Below are 24,865 nucleotides of genomic sequence, written 5' to 3' on the forward strand. Positions count from 1 at the left end.
AGTTATGGCTGGGTTTAAACCACGACATGGACCCTTTTCCACAACTCCCTAAGTAGTGTTACCCTGGAGTTCGGAAAATTTTCATGTTCTTTTTGTCTTCCATGAATCTCTTCCTCTTTCTGGGCTGGCAGGAGATCTCAGCTTACATAGGAGTCTAGGACACATACAACTACACTCGAAGGCTTTGTCCCTACAGGAAAGTGGGGATATGTTCTATGTCTCACCATTCCTGTTGAAGTCAGGTGTTAATATACTACTAGCATTTTGAAAATATGCTAAATATGTAATTGTTTCAAAGGAATGTGGAATATATAGAATGTGTAATATATAGAACGTGTAAATGGAACATACTTCATCAACGACAAAAAAAATAGGAAAACTGAAATGTATGAGTTCTCTAAGGAGCATGAACTAATACAACAGACAGCCTAAAAGAGCTGCATAGTTCTTACTTAGTAGAGGAATGTATATACATTATTCATTTTTAAATTGGCTACTTTGGCACAAACCTACTAAAAGATTAAGAATGTTTATTTACTGTGCAAACATGTAATTCCTTTTCACACACTGTAAAATTAAGCACATATGGCTTAAATGATTTGTACAATAAGGGAGGTAGGGTCCTTTGTAATTTTTTAATATGTTATTCCCTGTGCCTGTGAAATTCTATTTGAAGGATTTTATTTATTTATTTATTTGTTTGTTTAATTTTAAGTCACAGCAAAAAAAGCATGAACCATTGAATACTAAAGGGAAAAGAATGAATAAAAATATAAATTGCACTAGACAGCTAGGCTGGGATTGGCATGACTGAAAGTGGACATATGCCTGTCATCTAGTAACATTAGTTCTTTTTATAGCTAATTGAAATTGGCACATCTAAAGGAAGATATGTATCTTCCTGAAATAAAGATTTGCACAAGGTCAAATGAACCACCTTTTGAGATGTCTTTATTCCCCCATTGGTTTTAAAGGGAGTCTAAAGTGATTATATGTAGCCTGGGATTACTAAAATTTAAGAATCCATCAAAAAAAAAGAGACAAAGCTCACATTTTCACAACTAGTTCAGGGAAAATAGCCATGATGTACTAAAGAGTTTTAAAAATACAATACATTTAATATCTGGGGAAATGAGGTAAATTGAATTTTGAATAGATCACAATGGTAACCTAAAATAATCAATGAACAAAAATTACCAGACCTACAGGACAAAGCAGAGATGTTTTACAAACAATATGCAAGAGATTCAGGATCTGCTTTATAGTTACACATTATTTTGATGGTGAACTTAGGAAAGATATATTGATATATATCAGAAAATGATAGGTGAAGTGGAGGCTGGATATACACTGTTTTTCTAGGTAAATAAGTGCAACATCAATGTTCTGAGTTAATCACAAAACTTTTTCAGTAAGTTTAACATGAGCTCTAAAAGCAATAAATGCAGGCATCTTATTTAGGCTACATATTTTAGACACCATATTTTCTCATACACAGTTTAGACCACATAGATCTTACAATTCCCTTGGTATTTATCTTAAAATTAAAAGACTGAGGTTTATGACAGGGTTGAGGTTTATCCTGTGGTATCTTTCCACAGCTCTTCCAGCATAAAACTGATTCAACTGATATAACACTGTTTTAGCTGGCCAGAGGATTCTACTACTGAGTACAGCAGTGTGCATCAGATGCCTTCCTACAATACAGGAAGCACAAGCAGTGTGAGGATGCAGTTCACCCATTCTCTGCATGTTCTCACACCCTGAATTCTTAGTACAATTCAGAACTAATTGTTTTTAGTTTCAGCTTTTATCTGTACAATAACTTACTTCTTTTAATCTGCACCTGCAATTTAGCCTAAGATCTTATGCCTGAAATAATTCATACGAAACCAATAAATTTAGTCATCTGCATACAATTTCTTTTTTTTTTCAGTGAAAATGCTTACACCACGGAATATAAACTTGGAAGAGGAAAGACATTAGGATATTATTTTTGTATGTTCAGTAGAAATTGCACTTAGAAATTACATCCAGAAGCACATAAGTGTGCTTAAATCTACTAAACATAATGAGATTTAAAGGCAGGATTCAAATTAGACATATATTTGCAGATATTCATGAGCTGAAATTGAATTAATCGCCCGTCAGCTGGACCCTAAATTTACATTAAAATAAAATGAAAATCTGAAAATGTACTCCTAAATACTTAAGATATAGCATTAAAATGTGTGACACAACATTTGAAAAAAAAAAACATAGGTCAGTTTTATAACCTACGAATCATAGGGAATCTTGAATTGTTTTCTACAAAAAAAAAAAATCAGATTCATTTTGACTAACCCATTCAAACGAGGAGTTAGGGGAAAAGCAAATGATAGATTACTGAAATTAAGCCTATTTAAACAAATTTGACCCTATTCCCCTTCCATTCAGCCTCTTTATATACTCTCGTCTGAAAGCAGCATTGATTTTAGTAGACTTTAGAGGTAATTACATTCACATAGGTCAGATGTTTCATCTAGATTTGTCAGACAATTTGATATTTCAGAACTGACTGTAACAAAGAAGAAAAAAAGATACAGGACCTCAATCATCTCACCAAACTTTAGATGTCTGTGGTAGGATACAGTTCAAGACAAACGCATTCAAAAAGAGATGTTTGTCTGAAAGCATCTATACCTGTGTGAAGTGCGTGTGAGTCTACACAGGACTGGCAAATACAACTCAAGACCTATGGAGCACGGATGTCTTGTTGGAAAGGCAGATGGAAGCCAGAAGCTGTAGGAGATTTCAAGCTGCATTTTATGCCTTTGGATTAACAACTGAATTGAATTTTGAATCAAAATTTAGTAATGTCCTAGAATGGATGTTCAGCCGTTCTCCATTACAGCTAAGTTTCAGTTCTCTAAACATGAACATTTAGTGTAATTTCAATTGGTCTTAGACGCTCAATATTATCTCTAACTGATGTTCCTAGAGGCTTTTGTCTCCTATGTTTTCTTTTTATAGCTGTGAGTCTTATATGAACATGTTGGAAAACTCGAAGTAGCTCAAGAAGCACTAAATAATTACTTTCAAACAAATTAATTACTCTGTTATAGTCTGCTTAATAATAAGACAGTTTTTTTTCCAAGTTCCAGTCACAGTACCAATGAGAATTTCATCACTGAGAGTGGGAGACACATTGCATCACTCTGTGCAAATCTGAGGTTCTTAACCTTCAGCTGAGTCTCACTTTCCAGTGCACATCATAGCTAAGTTAGGTGCTGCTTATAGAAACATATATTAAATGGAGCAACAGAATGATAGTTTACTTGATACATTTTTCACATTTATTTTAGGATAACATGTACTGCCCCTGAAAGTGCAATTTTTTTAATTTTTTTCACTTTATTTGCCATGAAGAGAATCTGTTTAAGCCACTTAGATACTGATATTTAAATATACTTATTTGTTCATACCTTTCACTGTTCTCTGCATTTTCTTTGCACCAAAATCACTGCATTTTTGCACTCATTTATTTTCCAGTGTGACCAATATTTGCTCATTATTGCAAACTTCAGGAACAAAGGGATAAGTATTTTTATGTAGTCTAGATTTTCTTTTTCACTAATTCCTGATGGTTCAGCATGGGCTCCAGTATCAGTTTCTGTTTTTCAGGCAGTCTATTGCTTCAAATAAACTTAAAAAAATCTTTTTTTCAGAAAGTAATACATGTATTATATTACACATATTATATATATATACATATTCCTGAAAGTACTTTTCATTCATCTCCTTTCTAGTGTGCCAGATCTGTGATACCCAAAGGCCTGATCTCTCACTGTTCTTGTATTAGTTACATGTCTGGGTCACTGAGAACTCTTGAAAGTTCTCTGAAGATGAATACTTCTAAGAATCTGCTTGTACTCATGGTCCTCATTACTTATTACCAGAACACAATTTATAAGCAAAGCCACATGGCAGACAGTTCCAGTAAAAAATTAATTCTCAGTTTTAAAGATTATGCTCTTAATAGCATGCATGTAAGAACAGTCTGAAAAGAAGTGAAAATCTCACAAGAAAAACTGAAGATAATATTTTAAACACATTATGACACTATGGTTATGTCACCCACAAACAGATTGTATTTAAGTTGTTTTCTATCAAAAACTTTCCATACAGCTTGAGAAATAAACTTTTTCTTTACATCTTAGTAAAACAAGGGCATGCGTACTTCAATGCTTTATCGGTGCTTTATAGGATAACTTAAAATTGGTGGGATCACAAAAAAAAAAGTCAGTATAATTGTGTGGAAAATTGTAAGGGAAGATATAGATATAATAACATCTGAAATAAATGGCTAACTTATAGTTGTGGTACTTTTTTTTTAATGAAGAAAAGTACTCAGGGAAAATAAGTGCATTTTAGCAGTGGAAAATATGAGAAGCCATCCTCAAAACTGTAAAAAATATTTTCATAGATATCTACCAAGAAAGTTTAATAAGCCACAAAACAGCAACTTTTTTTTTTTTTGCCATAGAAAGGTTGCTTGCTGCACTGCATGGTTTAGAGATTTCTTTGAAGGAACCTCAGCAATACAAAATATGCTCCCAATAATTACTGTCTGAAGAGATAAAAGCATACAGTGCACAGTCTATTTTCTTTTTATAAGTCACATAAACTCTCTTTTTTATGGGATTGCTTGAGGTTCTTGGCATTGAGCAAGATGATTTTAAGGTTAATATTTTACTACCAGTGAACCAATTTGGTTTAAAAAGGTTGTATATCCATTTACCATGCTTATATAGTATATACCTTTCCCTCCCTTCCAATTTGGCTTGATGGCAACTGGCTATACTAAGGAAAAGAGAAAATACATTGGTCTTAAATTTATTGTTTCTAAAAGAAAATTAGCTATTGGTTAAAGTATGAGAAGCACACAAAGATTCTAAAAAACAGTAATTACTTACGTGAGCAATTCCAAAACTAATTTGTATGCACAAGGCCAGTTAAGGAAATTCCAAAGCCAGAACAAAATGTATTTTCCAGTTAAAAGGTAGATACATATCTGTCACATATCTTTTTACTTTGCAGAATTACTAATTGTATAAGTGTTTATAAGTGCACTTTGGATTTATATGTATACTTTCCATTATTTGGAACTTTTTAATGCCATTAAGTAGAAGCAGACTGCACTAGAATAATTACAGCTGCAAAGGCATAGGAGAAGGAAGCATCCAAAAGATAAATACTGACATTATGAAAAGAAATTCATTCCATCATAACCAAATGTTTAAGGTAAACGGGATGAGCAGTTCTCCGGCTTTTTGTCTTTCTTTATTACCTTTGAAAATATCCAAGATCACTAGCACAGACCTGATTACTAACTTGTACTTTGCTAGGGTAATGAATCATAACCTCCAGGGTTTGGTTTTGGTTTTGAGCTTTTTTTTCAGGAGGTCAACAAATATGCTTCAAAGTTATTCTAATGTGTCACTCCTTTCAATCTGTAGCAACCATTTATTATGCCCTTGTTCACAAAAACACTCCTTCCTTTTATTCTTTCTTAAAAAAATAACTTTGTATTCTGGACCTGAAGGACAATAGACAACTTAGAAAGACAAGTGTCTTTAAAAAACAGACTTAGGAGTATATTACTTGACTGTGGCAAGTTTCTTGCATGAAGTCTCCTTTTCTTTACTTTTAGATAGTCTAAGTTTTCCCAAAGTATTGTCATTCCTATAATTGAACATATTTTAACTGACATCTCATAAAAATATTGTTTTCTACCTACTACTTAAATAATGCATTAAAGACATCTTTACTATGATATTGAAAATTGTTTGAACTTTGCCTGATATTCCTATTTCAAAAAGTGTTGTCTTCACAATTCAAAAATGCCCAGACTGAATGGTCCTTTCTCTTTAATGTATGCAGCTGTCACAGCTGCAATAAAATTGATTTTGTTTGGTGGTTTATAAAAAATTTGCCCCGTGAGTTCAGCTATTTCTAGACTTGTTCTAAAATATCATTTGCTTTAAGTGAAGTCTATTTTTCTGAACTTATTTAGAATTCAGTGACTGACTTTCAAGTTGTTTGAACCCAGACTGTAAGATGCCTAGGGAGATGGAAGGTCTTTTTTTCATATTTTTACATTGTTGACTTGAAAGGCCTGGTTACAAAGATAAAATAAGAAATAGACTGTTCTCCTCCTTTGATAAAACTAATCTGAATGGTAAAATAGGAAATTAAAAAAATACTGGTGTTGTGGTTTAAACCAAGTGACACAGCTCGTGCACTCACTCCCCCCCTTTATCCCCCAACTCCTGGAGAGCTGGGGAGGAGAATCCAAAGAATGTATTTCCCACAGGTTGAGATAAGAACAGTTTAATAACTAAGGTATAACACAAATCACTACTGCTGCTACCAATAATAATAATAATAATAATGACAAAGGAAATAACAAGTGAAGAGAATATGACACCTCATCATCCGCCGACCTATAACTCACCCCACCCTGCCCGACCGAGCACTGACCCATACCTCCACCCACCCCCTGAGCACTCGGCCTTCTGGGTTCCTCTCCATTACATCCTGGGCATGACGTGCTGTGGTATGGAATACCTCTTTTGCTAGCCTGGGTCAGGTGTCCTGTCTCTCCTTCCTCCCGGCCTCCCCTTCTCCCTGGCAGAGCATGAGGCTCAGAAAGTCCTTGGCCAGAGTAGACATTTGAGCAGTAACTACAAACATAGGTGCTATCTGCACCGTTCCCAACCCAAAACTCAAAACACAGCACTGCACCAGCTACCAAGAAGGAGAAAAAATGACTGCTACTGCTGAACCCAGGACAACTGGGTATCAGAGGGACTGACTAAACACTACCCACTTCAACATTTTTAAAAAATAAAAAAATTTACAATAAATATTTCTGAATTGCAAGAGCTGTGTCTCATCCTTTCCTGTTTAGCCAGGTTCAGGAATCAGAGGGAAAGTATTTTTACCGTTTGTGTGATACGGTGGTAATCCAGTCAAAGGAAATCTGCAGTATACCAAGCTAAGCATACTCTGTGCATGAGGTCCACTGGCAGCGTACCCATATTTTTTTGGCAACATGGACCCCAGATTTTCAGAGCATCTTTTTTTCTAGGCCTCAGACTGCTCTTCTCTCCTCTACCCTTCCTGTTTCTTGGTCCTTTGTTGAAATGCTGGTACCCTGCACGTGAACAAGATGACTGCCTACACATGGCTCTGTGTCTCTCCTGCACTAGGAGCTTGTTAGCCCTTTCTCAACTTTAAAAAAAAACTCATTTACAATAAGTCTGAGTTGTCCCAGTACAGCAAAACTGCTCCTGGGGTCAAATGGTATGGCACATTTATGCACTTCCCCAACCAAGCTTCCTCTTCCAAGTCAGTCTAATATCTGTCACAGGCTACGTTACTTCCACTTCACCGAGATTTGTATATGTCTGTGTCTACTTAAATTCAGTTTCCCAGGAAGGACCAGGGATCTTCAACAAACTTAGGACATAGGACTAGGATATTGATATGTGGATCAGATGATTGAAGAGTAAAGGCACAGAGCAGACATTTTAGTGGCCAATTAGTAGTTATCATGTGGCTGGGGCACTCCATTTTGTTACATCAAAATTTCCAACACCATTTTTTTATCCTTATTTTAAAGAAACAGTCCAAGTAAAATCCACTGTGAATAAGCAAAGCTCACTGTTCGTTAGCTCACGTATTTGTTACAGAATATAATTATATCTTCACTCCTATCCTCTTTTCCTGGAGGCACCTTGTAATTAAATAAGTATACATTGTAAAAGTCAAACATAAAAATGCAAAATATTTCGTAACCTCAACTTTCACTGTAAAGACGTGTGCTGAGATGAAGTATCATAACTAGATGAGCCATTTTAAGAATCCATGATTGCTAAAGAAGACATGTCACTTCTTCCTGCTTCTCTGAATCTCCCTCTTCCCTTCCTCATTTTCTGTACTTCCTTTCCTCTCTCTGATACCAGAAGCATTTCCTGGTTCCTTGCACTAACTCAGCTGATTAAACTCATTCATCCTTCAAATCACATCTTTCATAACAGCTACATATATTTATATCAGTAAACTGAAGCAAGCCAGGGTCTGTGGAGTCCAGTTGGCATAGTATGGGAACATCCACATTATTAAACACTTTTACTAGCCAAAACAAGGTGGCACATTCAAGACACTATTATGGAAAGGTCCCTGCCTAATCATGCATGCTAACTCTCAAATTGAGTCTGGGAAATGTTTGTATAGTTCTATTTTGCCTCAGCCAAATCCATGACAAGGACCTCTCTAATAACAAAGTAACAGTATAGGTAATCCAGTTTCTCATTCTGTTGCAGGTGTACCCCATTTATCCCTAGATTGTCTGATTGTAGGCTTCAGTATTTTAGCCAATATCTAGCAGAGAATCAAGTACGTATAAATGTGTTGAATGAAGCTCGGTTTAGAAAACACAACATTCTAAATGATCTGAGAAGAAACCTGGAGGATGCTTCCTTTCAAACATGTATTTTATCATAGACTCATATAAAATAGCTAGGGTTAGAAAGGACCTTAAGATAATCTAGTTCCAGCACTACTGCCATGGGCAGGGACAATTTACATTAAACCGTATCACCCAAGGCTTCATCCAACCTGGCCTTGAACACTTCCAGGGATGGAGCATTCACTACCTCCCTCGGCAACCCAGTCCAGTACCTCACCACCCTAACAGTAAAGAATTTCTTCCTTATATACAATCTAAACCTCTGCTGTTTAAGTTTTAACCCATTACCTCTTATCCTGCAACTACAGTCCCTAGTGAATAGTCCCTCACCACCATCCCTATAGGCCCCCTTCAAACACTGGAAGGCTGCTATGAGGTTTCAACGCAGCCTTCTCTTCTCCAGGCTGAACAGCCCCAACTTTCTCAGCCTGTCTTCATATGGGAGGTGCTCCATTCCCCTGATCATCCTTGTGGCCCTCCTCTGGACTTGTTCTAACAGTTCCGTGTCCTTTTTATTTTGAGGACACCAGAACTGCGCACAATACTCCAACTGAGATCTCACAAGAGCAGAGTAGAGGGGCAGGATCACCTCCTTCAACCTGCTGGTCACGCTTCCTTTGATACAGCCCAGGATACGGTTGGCTTTCTGGGCTGTAAGCCCACACTGCCGGCTCATGGTCGTTTTGTCATAAACCAACATCCCAAAGTCCTTCTTCATGGGGCTGCTCTGAATCTCTTCTCTGCCCAACCTGTAGCTGTGCCTGGGATTGCTCCGACCCAGGTGTAGGACCTTGCACTTGCCATGGTTAAACTTCATGAGGTTCCATCAGCCCACCTCACAAGTGTGTCAAGGTCCCTCTGGATGGCATTCCTTCCCTCCAGCACATCAACTGAACCACAAAGCTTGGTGGCATTGGCAAACTTGCTGAGGGCACACTCAATCCCATGTCACTGACAAAGATGTTGAACAAGGCTGGTCCCTACACTGATCCTTGAGGGACACCAATCTTTACTGGTCTCCAGACGGAATTTGAAACATTGACCACAACAGGTTGTGTGCAGCCATCCAGCCAGTTCTTTATCCACCAAGTGGTCCACCTATCAAATTGATGTCTATCCCATTCAGAGACAAGGATGTCGTGTGGGACAGTGTTGAACGCTCTGCACAAATCCAGGTTGATGACGTCAATTGCTCTACTCCTGTCCATCAGTTCCGTAGCCCCATCATAGAAGGCCACCAAATTGGTCAGGCAGGATTTCCCCTTAGTGAAGCCATGATGGCTGTCACCAAGCACCTTGTTGTTTTTCATGTGCCTTAGCATTCCTTCCAGGAGAATCTGCTCCCAGATTTTGCCAGGCACAGAGGTGAGACTGACTGCTCTGTACTTCCCTGGGTCATCCATTTTCCCTTCTTGAAAATGGGGGTTATATTCCCCTTTTTCCAGTCCTCGGGAGCTTCACCTGAGTGCCAGGATTTTTCAAATATGATGGCCAGTGGCTTAGGAACTTCATTGACCAGCTCCTTCAGGACCCACGGATAGATTTCATCAGGTCCCACAGACTTGTGTACATTCAGGTTTTTAAGATGGTATTGAACCGGATCCTCTCGTACAGTGGGCCCAAGGTCTTCATTCTCACAGTCCCTGCATCTGCCTTCCAAGACTGGGCTGTGTGGTCAGAGCCTTTGCCAGTGAAGAATGAGGCAAAGAAGTCATTTAGAACCTCAGCCTTCTCCAAATCCTGTAGCCAGTTCTACCGATAGCTTCCAGAGGGGGCCTGCGCTGTCCCTAATCTGTTTTTTAGCTGCTATATTCCTATAGAATCCCTTCCTTTTATCTTTAACATCCCTAGCCAAGTTTAACTCTAACTGGGCCTTAGTTTTCCTAACCCGGTCCCTAGCTTCCCGGACAACATCCTGTCCTTGCTTCCACCTTTTATAAGCCTCTTTTTTCCTTGAATTTTTCTCAGCAGCTCTTTATCATTGTTTTCCATAAATCTGTTATCTTAAGCTTTAGCTATTGTAATGTATACTTTGTTAATATATGGAGATAGATTATGTGTTATGAAGATAGATGACATCACCTGTAACATACATTTGCTGGGTTTCTTTGTTGTAGCTCTATTTTGCCTAAAAAGCTTTTAAAAAAAATTTTATTACCTCAAACACTACTCAGATATTCCTCAAAAATGCATGGTTTAGAGCACATCATTCAGAGCTGTGAGACTGATTCTGCACTTGTGTCCAAAGTAACCCAAAATTTTTGACTGACCAGACCTAATGTAGCTTATATGTGTTGGACCAGCATTTGAAGAAGACTAAAAGCTTACATCATAAAGGCATGAAGATACCTGAAGAGTAAATTTTTGTTCTATAATTGTTTGAATGCTGATGGGATTTCTCCTCATCATACAGCAAACGTCTATAAATACTGTGACTACAGACCTAGAAAGAGGTTTATAATTTTAAATTATATAAATAAGCTTTTTTTTTTTTGAGATGACAATTTAAATGAAGAGATTTACTGGCCTTTCTAACATGGCCAACATCATCTGGTAATAGGCTAAATACACTTTTTCTCATCTGAAGCAAAAGCCATTACAAAACCAGTTGCTTTTCTAAATTTATAATATTGAACTACAGAAATATTGACACCCCCACCTCCACCCCCACCCTAAAGTATGCACTGAGCCAGGAATAATTACATTTATAATTAGGAAACATTTTTTAGAGGCTTAACTCAGCTTTTATACTTTTATTCCTACTAAAGTGCATTTTTATCTTACAGTTTTCATCACATGAACAACAAATTAAGGTCTCCTGCATCTTGAATATCTTTTTTAATTGAACAAGCTTTTTGGCATGATTCTTTTACATGTTTTCAATGTGAAGAATATTATAAATTCATTTATATGCAAAGTAATTATATTATTTATCCAATAATTGCCATTTAATTTATACTTAAAAAACTAAATAAAATTAATTATAGCTTTGGAAATACTGCCAGATATTTGTGTTCAATAGTCATCAAATGTAGGAAACCAACAGAAAAATTCCTGAAGAACTTCACAGAAAAACACCTGAAAATGTTATGTTTAGATGCAAATTGGTAAGAGTGCGAAAAACCCAGAAATAAACTTTAGATAAGTTTACGATAGTTTGTATAGAGTCTTGAAACATTATTAAAGAATCATGGGAATGTATTTAAAATAGACAGTGATTAAGAAAAATGGAAAAACAAACATTAACATTCGAATGACTAAGATTAATCTCCCTTAACAATTACCTGAAAACTGAAATGCTGTGATCTTCGGCTGTTTACCTAGATTCCATCAAGATAATGGCAATAAATGGTGGGTTTCAGATGCCAGTTCAACTATTCAACCTGCCCTAAGAAAACTGTGAATGATCTCCGAGAGAAAGTCCTTAAGGAAGCACTGCCTTCCCTTTACTCACTGAAGAAGAAACCTCAACCGGCAGGTGGCATTGAAACTGACATATTTTTATCAATATGGCAGTATTATTCTACTAAATTTTATAATGTAAATGCCTATATCTTAATTAGTCATCCTAGACTTTTATTACCCATAAAGATAATTAAGCACTTCTGGAGGTCTTTCATGTAATCTATCTAGTTGTCTAACTTAAGTCATAAATAAATAATCAGGATCCTCTGTAATAAAGAGGAGACATTCTTAGTGGTGCTTATTTGTCTTCACTGTCCATAAAGTAAGTAAGATAAAAAGCTTGAATATAGAAAACCACACTGCAGAATGTTAAATTTTGCCTGATGCATTTCTTTAAGGCTTTTCCAGCAGAGACAATATCATTTTGATAGGGTACGTTATAAATTTGATATGCATTAAACAGAGACATTACTGCAATCTAAGAAAGGAATAATCTAGTCACCTAGAAAGGACATATCCATATTTGACTAACCCAAGTTCAGATGAAAAAAGTCAAATCATAACAAGATAAGGCCTTTAGGAGTTAATTGTTTTTTTATAACAAATTATACCAATGTCTGTGTAGAATCTGTACATTTTCACAGAATCTTGGGTATTATATAAAGAAAATATATAATATATGCATATACATATAATATATATAATATACATAAAGAAATTTGGGAATATATTTCTGAAATATATGTAGTTAGGATTAGGTAGTCAGAACAGACAATACATGATTCCTCAAACAGAAGATGTCTAAAGGCAGAATATTTACAACAAAAAAGCTACTTTTCTGAGTGGACCTCTACAACAAGAATGCTTCACAAGCATTTTGTTCTGTTCAGAGGTCTGAATATGGCACACGGCAGCACATAGCAGCAGATGGAAACCAGATGGATAAATTTGTTAACAACCTAGCCATCTCTGTCATTCACTCACGGATGTTATTACCCAGTTACAGATGTCTGTTACTTGTGTTATTTGTGTAGCAAGTCTTGCAATGCTAAAGTTTTCACTCTCTTAAGTAGAAAGTAGGATTAGCTCAATTCAGGATGTTAGCTTAGAAATGTACTTGTTCTTTAACATGATGGGTTAGAAACTTTCTTCCCAAGACATCAGGCATCTATTAGAAGGGCAGGGTGGGAAACTGGTGGCTGTAGCTGCTTTAGCTGTCTGATTTTAATCCTCTGTCACGTTTGCTGAATCTTTAGTGAGATAAAACACTGCCAAGGATTAGGCAGACTATTAGTGAAATAGATTTTAATTAAGAAGATTGACTTAGGGTGAATTTAGGTCTATAGGCTTTTCTCTGTTCCTCCTTGAAAATCCAAGGGCAAAATATTTCTGAGAGGATATATTAGTTGGCATAGATAAAATAAAAGCCAAGTGCAATTGTTATTTAACTTCCACATAAAATCACTACAAGTTTCTACTTAGAACCTCATCTTAAATGACAGTAAATTACTTGATGAATTAAAATTTCTTAAGTAACTTCCCTGAATATCTTATCTAAATTAATCATTTTTATAAGCTAAACATATTTAATGTTTGCATTAAGATTAGCACAATTGAAGCTCCGCAGAATGTGAGGTTCATTGTTTTACACACTCTCCTGCTACAAGAGCCTCTAGTCTATATATCAAAGTCAGGCTGAAAAAAAAAAAAGGGAGGTGATGTGAGCTGGCAAGGAAAACATGGCAGATCCACTTTTTCTTCAGTTCACAGTTCAAAAACTGTCTGCTGTATAACCCAATTAAATAAATTCAATTTTATATAATTAGACATCCAATAGCTTTATGATAGCTGGAGAAAATGCAAAGGGCATACAACATTTTTTCCTATTCTATTCATATCTATTTAACCACTAAAAAAACTTATCCTTATTTCTACAGAGGCATCATCACCATAAAAAACTGTGGAAAGTGTATACAAAAAACATTTAAGTGAGAAACGTTTGGCCTAGAAAAACTGTCTGCAGTGGTGTTCTGGAGATAAGAACGTACTTAGTACAACCAAACCGATATAGGGATACAGTTCTTGATACACCTTATTACATAATACTGTCACATGGAGTAAAAGGAGGAAAACATGTCTGTACAGAATACAGTATTATATGCAGTTATTCAGTTTGTCAAAGGGACTGGAAATGTTATTAAAAAAAATAATTAAGAAGATTATGATGTTATTTCTTTGGAAAAGATTTTCAAAAAATGGGGAAAAATTATGTAAGATAAACTGACAAATAAGTGTTGTGCTTATGGTATTAGAAACATGGTTTCCAATAATCATACTTGAATGTACACAGCTTCTAATTCTAATGAATTGGCAGTTCACTGAGGAAATGCAAGAAAAGGTAGATAAGCAGTTTTCTCTCATTTTAGTCTCTCAATATTTCTCTAATGCTTTGTTAAATTTATTTTGCTAGATAGTTGAGACATAGAAGTATGGGGTTTTATATGAACTTTTAATATTTGAAGATAAGATTATGATATTTCTCCATAATGCTGTTGACTTTGCCTGTTAGGTAGATCTAGTTTGGCAAAAGGTCCTATTTGCTATCGCACAGTTTCGGTGAGTACTTTTTTACTGTTGTGTTACAGTCATAAATGAATACAGTTTACTTGCTTTGAACTTGGGCAATGTAGAATTTATCTTTATACTTCTTTGTCAGGAAGCTTCTTGCTTTTTCATGTATACCATAACAGTTCTGCTACATTAACTTGCTTGTTCTAAGTTTTTATCCTCTAGTGCAAAGGTCGTTAACTGGCCATGTGAACCCACTCATGGAGGTAGCTGTACGGAGCCTAATGACACAAAGAATACTCATCATATAACTAGAGCCAAAGAGAAGAGTTTCTGAGGTCTTTCACAAAACGAAAACTGTGAAGTTTTCTGTGTCTTCCACTGCATTATGTGGTAGGGCTGCCTTTGTACCAGAGTGGGGATCATATTACCCATCAATCTTTGCAGAGCCTCATTAGTGGCATGATGTAGCCCCAAAAAGCCCAGTTCTGACCATTGTTTAGTGACCAACATGTGGTTCAGGACCCAAAGACTGATTTCTTCTGCCATACTTACGAGTCATTATAGTCTGTTTTGTCATTTGTTTCATACATAAAATGGAATACAGCTGGAATAAAACCTAGCAAAAGAGGAACTAACTCAGAACAAGGGATAGAGGGCTTGCTTAGGCCTAAAGTATTTGTCATATATTTTCCATGTATAAGGACCTGATTTCCTCCCAATGGTCTCAGGTTGTACAGAAGGAATGTTATAATGGGGACAAAACTGATTTTCTCCCTAGGTATACCTTCAAGTCATGTTCAATTACTTTTGCATGCATAACCACAAGAGGCAGGAAACATGTCATCACATCATCATATATACATCTGTAGTTTATAGTGTTGGTCTTCACAGATCTAGACTCTCATTTACAGTTCTGTGGGAGAAACCATAAGCATCCAAACCTGTTCTTTGGAAGGAGCCCTAACAGTATGAAAATTATCCCTCTCAATGAGGCAGAACAAACCCAACTCATCAAACATAATTTTGGTAACGAACATCACTATTTTACATTCAAATTCCTCTTAAAATGGTGGCAATATATTAATGTCAGATTAAAGGGCTCAATTCATTATTGCCTTTCAGTAAAAAGGCAGTTAATGACTGATGCATGTGCATGGACAAGCTTCTAATTAGAGCTTCTGTATGTGCTGAAAGCTTGGTGCTGGGATACTGAGTGCCTGCCAGCAGACTATTGACTTTTTTCCCTGTTTGCTGAACATGCCTATTTATACAGCTTATTGCTAATGAGATGCTAATTGAGTCTGCCATATCTAAATAAAAAAAAAACCCTTGAGTTTATTGCTGAATCCTCTAAATGGAGCTCCATTTCAGAATATTCTCCCCTGACTTATTTTTTTCTGCACTCTGTTTTTTTTGATTGAAAAACTGTTTTGAACAGTAGAAACACAATGCCGACTTGATTTTTTTAAATAAAACAAAAAAACTCCCCAAGCATTATTTCTAATATTAGCTTAGAAAAGAACCTCGTAAATGTATGCCTGAGCATTTACATTTAGTTTTATTTATAATCATGCCAAAATGCTTTCAAATATTTAGTGAATGTTTTTTAAAAAACATTAAATGCAAGTTTTATGCCCTGAAGATGTTCCAGTATAATTATTTTACATGGAATGCAAGCAGCCTAAATGATCACCACAAAAACTACAACAAAGATTATTGAGAAAAGTGGAATGAAAGCAAGAGTCAGGATTAAAGCAGTTAAGTCATTTGGGTAGCTAATATAGGTTTGCATAGGAGTGAAAGTGATCAATGTGTGAAAATAAAACAGTGGTTTTATGATCTTCAGCTTATTCAGCTGGCAGTAAATTCAGCTAGGTGTGTTCTTACATGTCTTTTTCTGTACAATATGTATTTTAACACAAATCTTGGAAATATTTTAAGCACTAATTTTGGAAATATTTCTCTATAAACATTTGATGCTTCTTCAGGTATCATACAGTGGATGATATGCTCAATGGATTTAGGTTTTGCTCAGTGTAGTTATGTGTGGAGACAGTGTTCTCATAGGAGAATGGATATTTGTTACATGAGCTCTGAATAACTCCAAGGGATACAGCAAGGCCGTGGGAGGCCCGAGGAAGCTTAAGCAAGCAAGATAAGAAGAAGCTGGAATTCACAGACTTATGAGAACTCTGGACTGTTGGCAAGTGTTCGAGGTCAAGTTCTCACACCTGTGCTTAACCAATTATATGTTAGTCACTAAGGGTCTTCAAGACAAGTATCCAATCATGATATGCCAAATTGCTGTAGTTGTGTGTAAGCAACAGTATATAAGGAGTTAATGCTTTTCAATAAATGGGTTTTTGTCTGATCATATTGATCTCTGACTGAGTCCGTTCCACGGCAGTTATGCTCTTTTTTTTTACCACGATGTTATTTCACCTGTTTTCCAGCCAAGGAAGAACAACTTTGGGATAAAATATTTTCTATTTTTAATCTAAAACAAGTCTGAAAAACTTTTCACTGCACCATTCAGTATAATTTTTTGTACCAACAGCAGTACACTGTGATGTTTGCATGGCTCTCCGTGGTTAGTGAATTCTCTTAGGTAAAGTGAGTAAAGGCTAATCACAGTGAACAGAAAGACCTGGCAAGGATCGAAAGACAACAGGTGGAGTAATTATAACAACCTAATCAGGAGCACACTGGATAAGATACTCCAAAACCAAGAGAATAACTAGATCACTGCCCCTGCTGTGAAACCTACCAAGATGCATCAAGAAAAGAATCTCTCTGGAAGGCCATCAAAACTAAAGGAGTTACTGCCTAAAGAGATGTAGGACTTATTGTGGGATGCAGTGGGAAGAGAATATGCAGATTGTGCAAAACCTATTACGCCATGTCTAAGGGAATTGTGGGAACATGAAATAAGTTTATGGCAAGGACCAAAAATGGTAAAGTGGGTTCTCAGGATAGATCAGTGAGGAAAAATAGAGGAAAAAAAGGATGATAACAGGGGGTAATTGCCTGTAAACAAGTGACTGGCCAGTAAGCTTGTCTGGAAAGCCCTGCACATATGATCACTGCAGTCTAGTTTATATTCTTATTAAATCCTTCTTTGGGGTGGATGCATTTCCTGTCTGAAGTTCTGTGTATACATGCTAGAGAACTTAAAGCTGAGTATTGGAATAAAAGGTCTACGTGACAACCTCCTGGAGTAGGAAGCTGGTGGCTGAGAGGACTCAGCTCTGGATTACAACAGCTAGAGGAAACCAGGGTCTGGGAGCCATCAACTAGGTGAACTGAATATCCAGCTACAGGAAAGATCCCATGTGTATATAAATGTGTATATGTCTTCCACTAGCAAGCTTTAACCCTAATCTGCAGGAGGGGAGGAACAGGATTGAGCCATTGGTATTGTTCACTGTTTGTGTTTATGCAGGTGGTAATGACTTTATGTGCCATTTGTAGTGTGCGTGCTGATGGAGAAGATGTGGTCATTCTCGCTGTTGACTCAAGCTGAGACATGAAATTGTAGCAGCACTGCAGCTATGGGGCTGTGACAGAAGAAAATACCCTGGGTCCCCAAACCTACAAAATTTTGCATTCTATAACAAATTGTACTAGAAATCTCAGTTTGTCTCTAAAGAGGGAAGCCAGAGAGCTTCCATCATTGGAAATGTTTAGATTAGAGAAATAATCTGTCAAGAACAGTATAGGTTCAATTGATCTTACTTGCAGCAGAATGGACAGGCTAAATGAGGTCACTTCCAGTCTTAGGATCTCATTAATCTCCATTATTTGGACCATTATTCTGACCATTATTCACATTCTTGGAAATAAAAACAGCCATTGACAAGAGCCAGGCTTGTTCAGTTTGACAACAAGCAGACTAAAGGGTGAGTTTGCAGCCTTGGGTGAGCTGCAGCTCATAAGGTGAGCTACAGTTACCTGATGAAGGGCAGTTACAGACAAGACAGTTGAACTCTGTTCGGTAAATAAATGATGGTAAAACCAAGGTGGATGAGAACAACGGTATATTGAATGGTTCAGATTAGACATTTAGGAAAATATTCATCATCAGGAAGGTAATGCAGCACTACAGCAGATTTGTTAAACCAGCTGAAGAAAAACTTCCAGCTTTAGCGGTGGTATTCAAGGCTTACTAGGATAAAGCTTCAAGTGACCTGATCTATTATTGACAGCAGTTCTGCTTCAAATGGGAGCTGAACTGCATGACCTGCAGCAATCCCTTACAACCATCAATTCTATGATTCTGTGACCTCTGCAGCAGCTGCTTTGAACAATGTTGTTTAGGGCTGGTTACCTTCCAAAAGATTGTTAGCAGGACTGACATATGCTGTCATGACTTAGCCAGGTAGCTAATAGAATCATGACCAGATTTTTAGTACTCATGTGTGATCGATTTTACACTTTTCTATTTCATGTTGAGGATGACACCTTTCACAACACCAAAAAATAGTGTGATACTACTTCATAACTCATATCTGAATCATCGATGCCAAGTTTTGATTAGGATGGCATAAACAGTGGACAACCCATGCCTTATAAGAAGCCATCAACTATTTTTTAGTACTAAAATGATTCTTGTAATAATACTTAGATGTGTTTGGGCAAGGAATGTCCATGGCAGTTCAAAGCAACTTATTGCAAGGACAAAATGTCAGTTTAGAGTCTTCAAGTGCTAAAATAATAATAAAAAAACCCCAAACATTTCTTATAAATTGTCTTCCTACACTGGTTTTGGGATTCATCAGATACATGCAGATGTGTTTAATGGAACAAGCATCCCAAGCATCCTTTACAGACAGCATAGGCACTGAAAAGGTGTCATTTATCTCCCTCTAAAGTTAATATTTACAGGAAAACACAACCTGTATAAGAGAGTAATTGTATCCATTCTTTCCAGTTCCTGTAAAAGGACTCTAGGATAGGTAGCTTAGATGCATTTGTGTATACTGTATGTATGTGTCTTCATATGCGTCAATGTAAGATAATAAAAAATAATGAAGAATTACAAGGTAGACGAAATTATAGCATGGTATATATAAAAAGAGGAACATTAAAATGAGCTTCAGAGTCCTGCCCTATTAAGAACTCAATATGTTAAAAAAAAATAAATAAAAAAAATCACTTTTTTCACTTTTCTTTTATACCCCGAGAGGTAATAAATACATTTCACAGAGGATTTTTGTTACTCACTAGTGCTTCTGGTTTTCCTAATCCATGATGCATGAAGCTTTTTAGCTGATGGTGGAAGTTAACAAATAGTAGGAATTTCCCTAGGCATTTTTTTTATGGTCTGGGGATGTTTTGGGACAGACAAATGGTGTGATTCTAATATTCCACATCTATCTTACCAGTCCACCTAACCTCTCGAAAAAGAAAGAAAGCTCAGTCTGATTTGCAAAGAACTGCTTATTGAACTGAGATGGCTATTTGGGGAGGATATGAAGTAAATGAGGGCTTCAGAATTTCAGTGGCAGTTATGTACAGCATCCCAAATGAGTCTTTCAGTGCCTTTCATGTATCACTTTCTCTCTGATTCTACCTTCATGAGCCCATCAGTCAAAATGAGAAAAGGGGTGCCTCGTTTACTTATTCTGATAATGTGTAAATTAGGTGTGGTCAAGACTGACTCCCTTCTCAACATGTCTAGAAGCTGAAGCTTATATGTATGGAGAGTTTTGATACCAAAGCTTAAACTCTTCCTGCAATTCATTTAATGTATCTGTGTTTATGTAACAGTCTGGCACAAGCTTTCAACTAGTCATCTGCTTTGAATAGAAAGAGACAGATGGCAATTTATCACACCGATCTTAGACACCTACATTTGAACAGGATGAAAAACCTTCTGGAGGGGCTTAACTCTTCAATGAGTCTAACTTCTACTTAGGTCCTAAACTCTGAAATTTGTCATTGAACATGAGCCACATGGTGCCTTCTTCTGTTCCTGGCCTTAGCAGAGTCACTGATTGTAGGCACTGCAACTCTCTGATCAAGAGTACGTCGCTGGACCCATGGGGTGGTGAGTCTGTTTCTTTGTTTTCTTTCTTTTATACATTAGGCCATTTATAAGAATAAGAGCTTGCCAAGAGTTTTGTTCCTCCCAACACAGTTTTAGGGAGGAGTAAAATCAATTGGTTTGCTTTTCAGTCTCCGGAGGGCCTGTGCTTTTACCGTGCAGTGTGATAAAACATCAGTTGCCCCGAACTCACCAGGTGGGACCGGACAAATGTCCAAGAAAATAAAATGGATCTGGGAAAGGAGTCTTCAAATCTAGTGTATTCTTAGACTACACCAGTTTAATTTAGGAACTAGTGATCATTTTATTCATCACTGTGAGAATGTACATAAATAATTCACTTTAAACTGAGTACTCATTTTCCTTGCATCCCTATTTATAGAATCAGCCATGTGTGTTCTCACACAGTAAATGTAATGATGTCTGAACATGAGCCAGGTTGTGCCCAAGCAGCCAAGAAGTCCAAGAGCATCCTGGCCTGTATCAGCAATAGTGTGGGCATCAGGACTAGGGCAGTAATCATCCCCCTGTACTCGACAGTGATGAGGTCGCACCTCAAACCCGGTGTTCAGTTCTGGGCCCCACACTGCAAGGGTGACATTGAGGTGCTGGAGTGGGTCCAGAGAAGGGCAGTGAAGCTGGTGAGAGTTGCTTAGCCTGAAGGAGGCTGGGAGGAGACCTTATCACTTTACAACCACTTGAAAGGAGGTTGTAATGAGGTGGGGGTCAGTCTCTTCTCTCAAGTAACAAGCAATAGGACAAGAAATGGGCTCAAGTTGCTCCAGAGGAGGTTTAGATTGGATATCAGGAAAAAATTCTTCACTGAAAGGGCTGTCAAGCATTGGATCAGGCTGCTCAGGAATGTGGTTGTGTTGCCATCCCTGGAGGTATTTAAAAGACATGTAGATGTGGCACTTAAGGGTTGTGGTTTAGTGATGGACTTGGCAGTGCTGGGTTAGGGGCTGGACTTGGTGATCTTAAAGGTCTTTTCTATGATAAATGATTCTATGATTCTATAATGACACATCTGTGCGATAAAATGTAACATGGATTAACACAATATGTCTTCCTGAGGTGGATATACAATACTATGTAGTGTTCTTCAATGGAAAACAAAGGTTGCAGAACACAGAATACACAACCTGCATAAATTGTTTGGTCAAGCATAACAATACTACTTCTCAATGTATGATGCCACATTTCTATAACACGTAGTTGCTCTGTGGTGTGAATACTTGTCCCCAGGTACTGGAGAGCTTTGCAATCACACCTCCCAGTGCTTCTGATTCTTAGAGTAGTCCTCAAAATAAGTTTTATTTAAACATGCAGGGTGTGCTTGCTATTGGTGTCACTGAGAATAACTAGGATTTAAGATCTCAAGTCTTTCAGGTTCTTTTGAAAAAGTTGGTTTATAGTGAGTTTTTTGACTGCCCAAGTATCTTCTGTATCTAATATCTTCACTCATGACCCTGAGTTCTCCTGGGAGACAGTGAGGTACACCTTTGGAAATAAGGAAGAAAGGATCAACAACAGATGAGAGAAATTGCCCCAAAGGTTATACGCAGACATATAAATTCAACTGAAATAAAACACATCCTCAGGGCTTTGTCAAAAGGAGTCAAATATGTCTTATATTTAAAATGGAAGAAACACCATCACAAGATAGCAACAACTAATTCCTATGTTGAATTATTTCATCTACATGCCTCCTTATCTTTTTCTGAACAGGAGAAAGACCTCTAATTAACTATCAGGCATAGCATGATGTCATCTCCAGAATGATACCAAAGTAAAAAAGGCAAGATTAACCATGTACCACGTGACATCTGTATTATAAAAGATTTCTCCAAGCACAGTATTTAAGCAGTAATGCAGCTGTGGAAGTTGCTAGTGAAAAGAATTGCTGTACATTTTTCATCATTTATTATCAAGCCCAATGAATCTGTACTGGAGAAGGAAAAGAATTGTCTGGATGATGAGCAGAACAGAAAGCCTGATTGTGAGAGGACAGAGAAAATTCATGAAAGTGGAAGAAAATGTTAATGCCCACATCAAAAACAATGTCCCAGCAAGCTATTTACAGCACTTCTGCCTAACAACTCTTGCTGAAAAGGGCAAAGTGCTGCTAAATCCCACAGCTTCCACAAGCAATCTGCCTCAAGGACAGCCACAACACACATGAAGAGCATCATTTCACATTCCCTTTGGCCTGGAGTGAGTATATGGAACCAGAACACATTGCAGGGAGTGTTATGACCTTCAGTTCCTCCTCCTCTGGGATGCCTCTCACTCTGGCTATGTAAATAGCTCTCATTAGTGTTGTTAGACTAGGCTAAATAACCCATCTTTTTTCCTTTGCTTGGATGTCTGGGGAGGGGCAAACAGTAAATCACTGAAAAGATCCTGATGACAGTCTGCAAGTAGGTACCCTTTTAGCTGTCCTTCTCTACAATAAGATGAAATAAATTTCAGGTCATTGATCCCTGATTTGAAGCTACATATATAAAAAACTATAAAGGCACAACAAAGCAAGTTTTTCTATCAACTATGACAAACCCAACAGATATTAAAAGTAATATTGCAATCTTTAATATTGCAAATGTAATAAACATGATTGTAAATAAAATGGCTTTGGAAAGGATCTGGATACATTAAGCAATAAGCCTTAAAATAGACTTCTATTAGATCACCTTTTGCTGTGTTATCTAAGCCTCTCTCTTCTTTCTACTAGCAATACCTGCAAACACTGAGATAATGTACTAGAAACCTAGCTAATTTTTAATCTTCTGGAAACACACTACCTCAAAGGGGAAACACTTCATATAACAGGTTATGCATATGTGGGATATGTGTATATATATATACACACACATAGTTTTTCATACATTTGTATACTTTTATAAACAGTGAGATACTTAATTGTTGAATTTATATTTCCAACTTTTTGCTCACCTTATTTTTCATATCATAGCTACTGACTGCACATCAATTTGCTGTTAAGATGTCCTATATCACAATACATTTGGAGATTTTTCTGAATAGAAATTATGCAAAAAATTAATTATAGTACCATAAGCTGCAGTACCCAACAATATTTAGAAAAACTAGGAATCAGCATTATTCCAATTACTGCTATTTTCTGTTTATATCATTCTTTATAGTATGGTTTCTTCTTACTTATCTAAAGCAATTTCAAAGAATTAAACTTTCCTTCCTCCCCCGGCTCTTCCCCCACCCCTTATTTAATTATTCTTTATTTTAGAATTTTCTGGGTGCTCATCCTGCTAATCCATTAGAGGAACTTTATTTTCAAAGGCTGTATATGTCACACTTTCTGAAAATAAGGCCCATTCTAAGATGTGTCTTTTTCTTATATGGAGGAATTCTGAAAACACATTTTATTGTCATATAATCCTTGAAAAGTCAGTGCAATATTTAATAAGCTTATTTAGAGCTAGTATCCGTATTGGTATTTGACTACAGAGCTACAAGACTTTTACAATCACTGAAATGTATACTTATATCATCCATTTTATGCTGCTGTAGGCTTCTAAGTCACAGGTGGTTCAGAATAGCAAATTTTATGCCTCAAGTACATCAGAGTATAGAAATTTTCCACCCTTACATATTCACCGATCAATACAACTGTTGAGAATGTATGGTAGGTTGACACTGGCTGGACACCAGGTGCCCACCAAAGCTGCTCCAGCAATCCATTTGTCAACGGGACAGATAAGGGAAAAATACAATTAAAGACTTATGGATAGAGGTAAGGGGAGGGAAACACCAGCCACCAATTACCATCATGGGCAAAACATATTCAACTTGGGAAAAAATTAATTTAGCTTGTTACCAATAAAACCAGAATATGATAATGGCAAATTTAAAAAAAAAGTCTTAAAAACATCTTTCCCTGCACCTCTCCCTTCTTCCTGGGCTCAAATTCACTCCCAGATTCTCTACCTCCTCCCCTCAGGCTGTGCAGGACAGGAAATGAGGGTTGTGGTCAGTCTCTGCCACTCCTTTCTCCTCAGGGGAGGACACCTTCACACATCCCCTGCTCCAGTGAGGGGTCGCTCCCACAAGAGACAGTCCTCCATGAACTTCTCCAATGTGAGTCCTTCCCATGGCCTGCAGTTCTTCATGAACTGCTCCAGTGTGAGTCCCTTCCATGGGTGCAGTCCTTCAGGAACAGGCTGCTCCAGCGTGGGTCCCCTGCGGGGTCACAAGTCCTGCAGCAAACCTGCTCTAGCGTGGGCTCCTCTCTCCATGGGGCCACAGGTCCTGCCAGGAACCTGCTCCAACACAGGCTTTGCATGGGGTTAGAG

Source organism: Melopsittacus undulatus, chromosome 3, assembly GCF_012275295.1.
Source record: "Melopsittacus undulatus isolate bMelUnd1 chromosome 3, bMelUnd1.mat.Z, whole genome shotgun sequence".
NCBI lineage: Eukaryota > Metazoa > Chordata > Aves > Psittaciformes > Psittaculidae > Melopsittacus > Melopsittacus undulatus.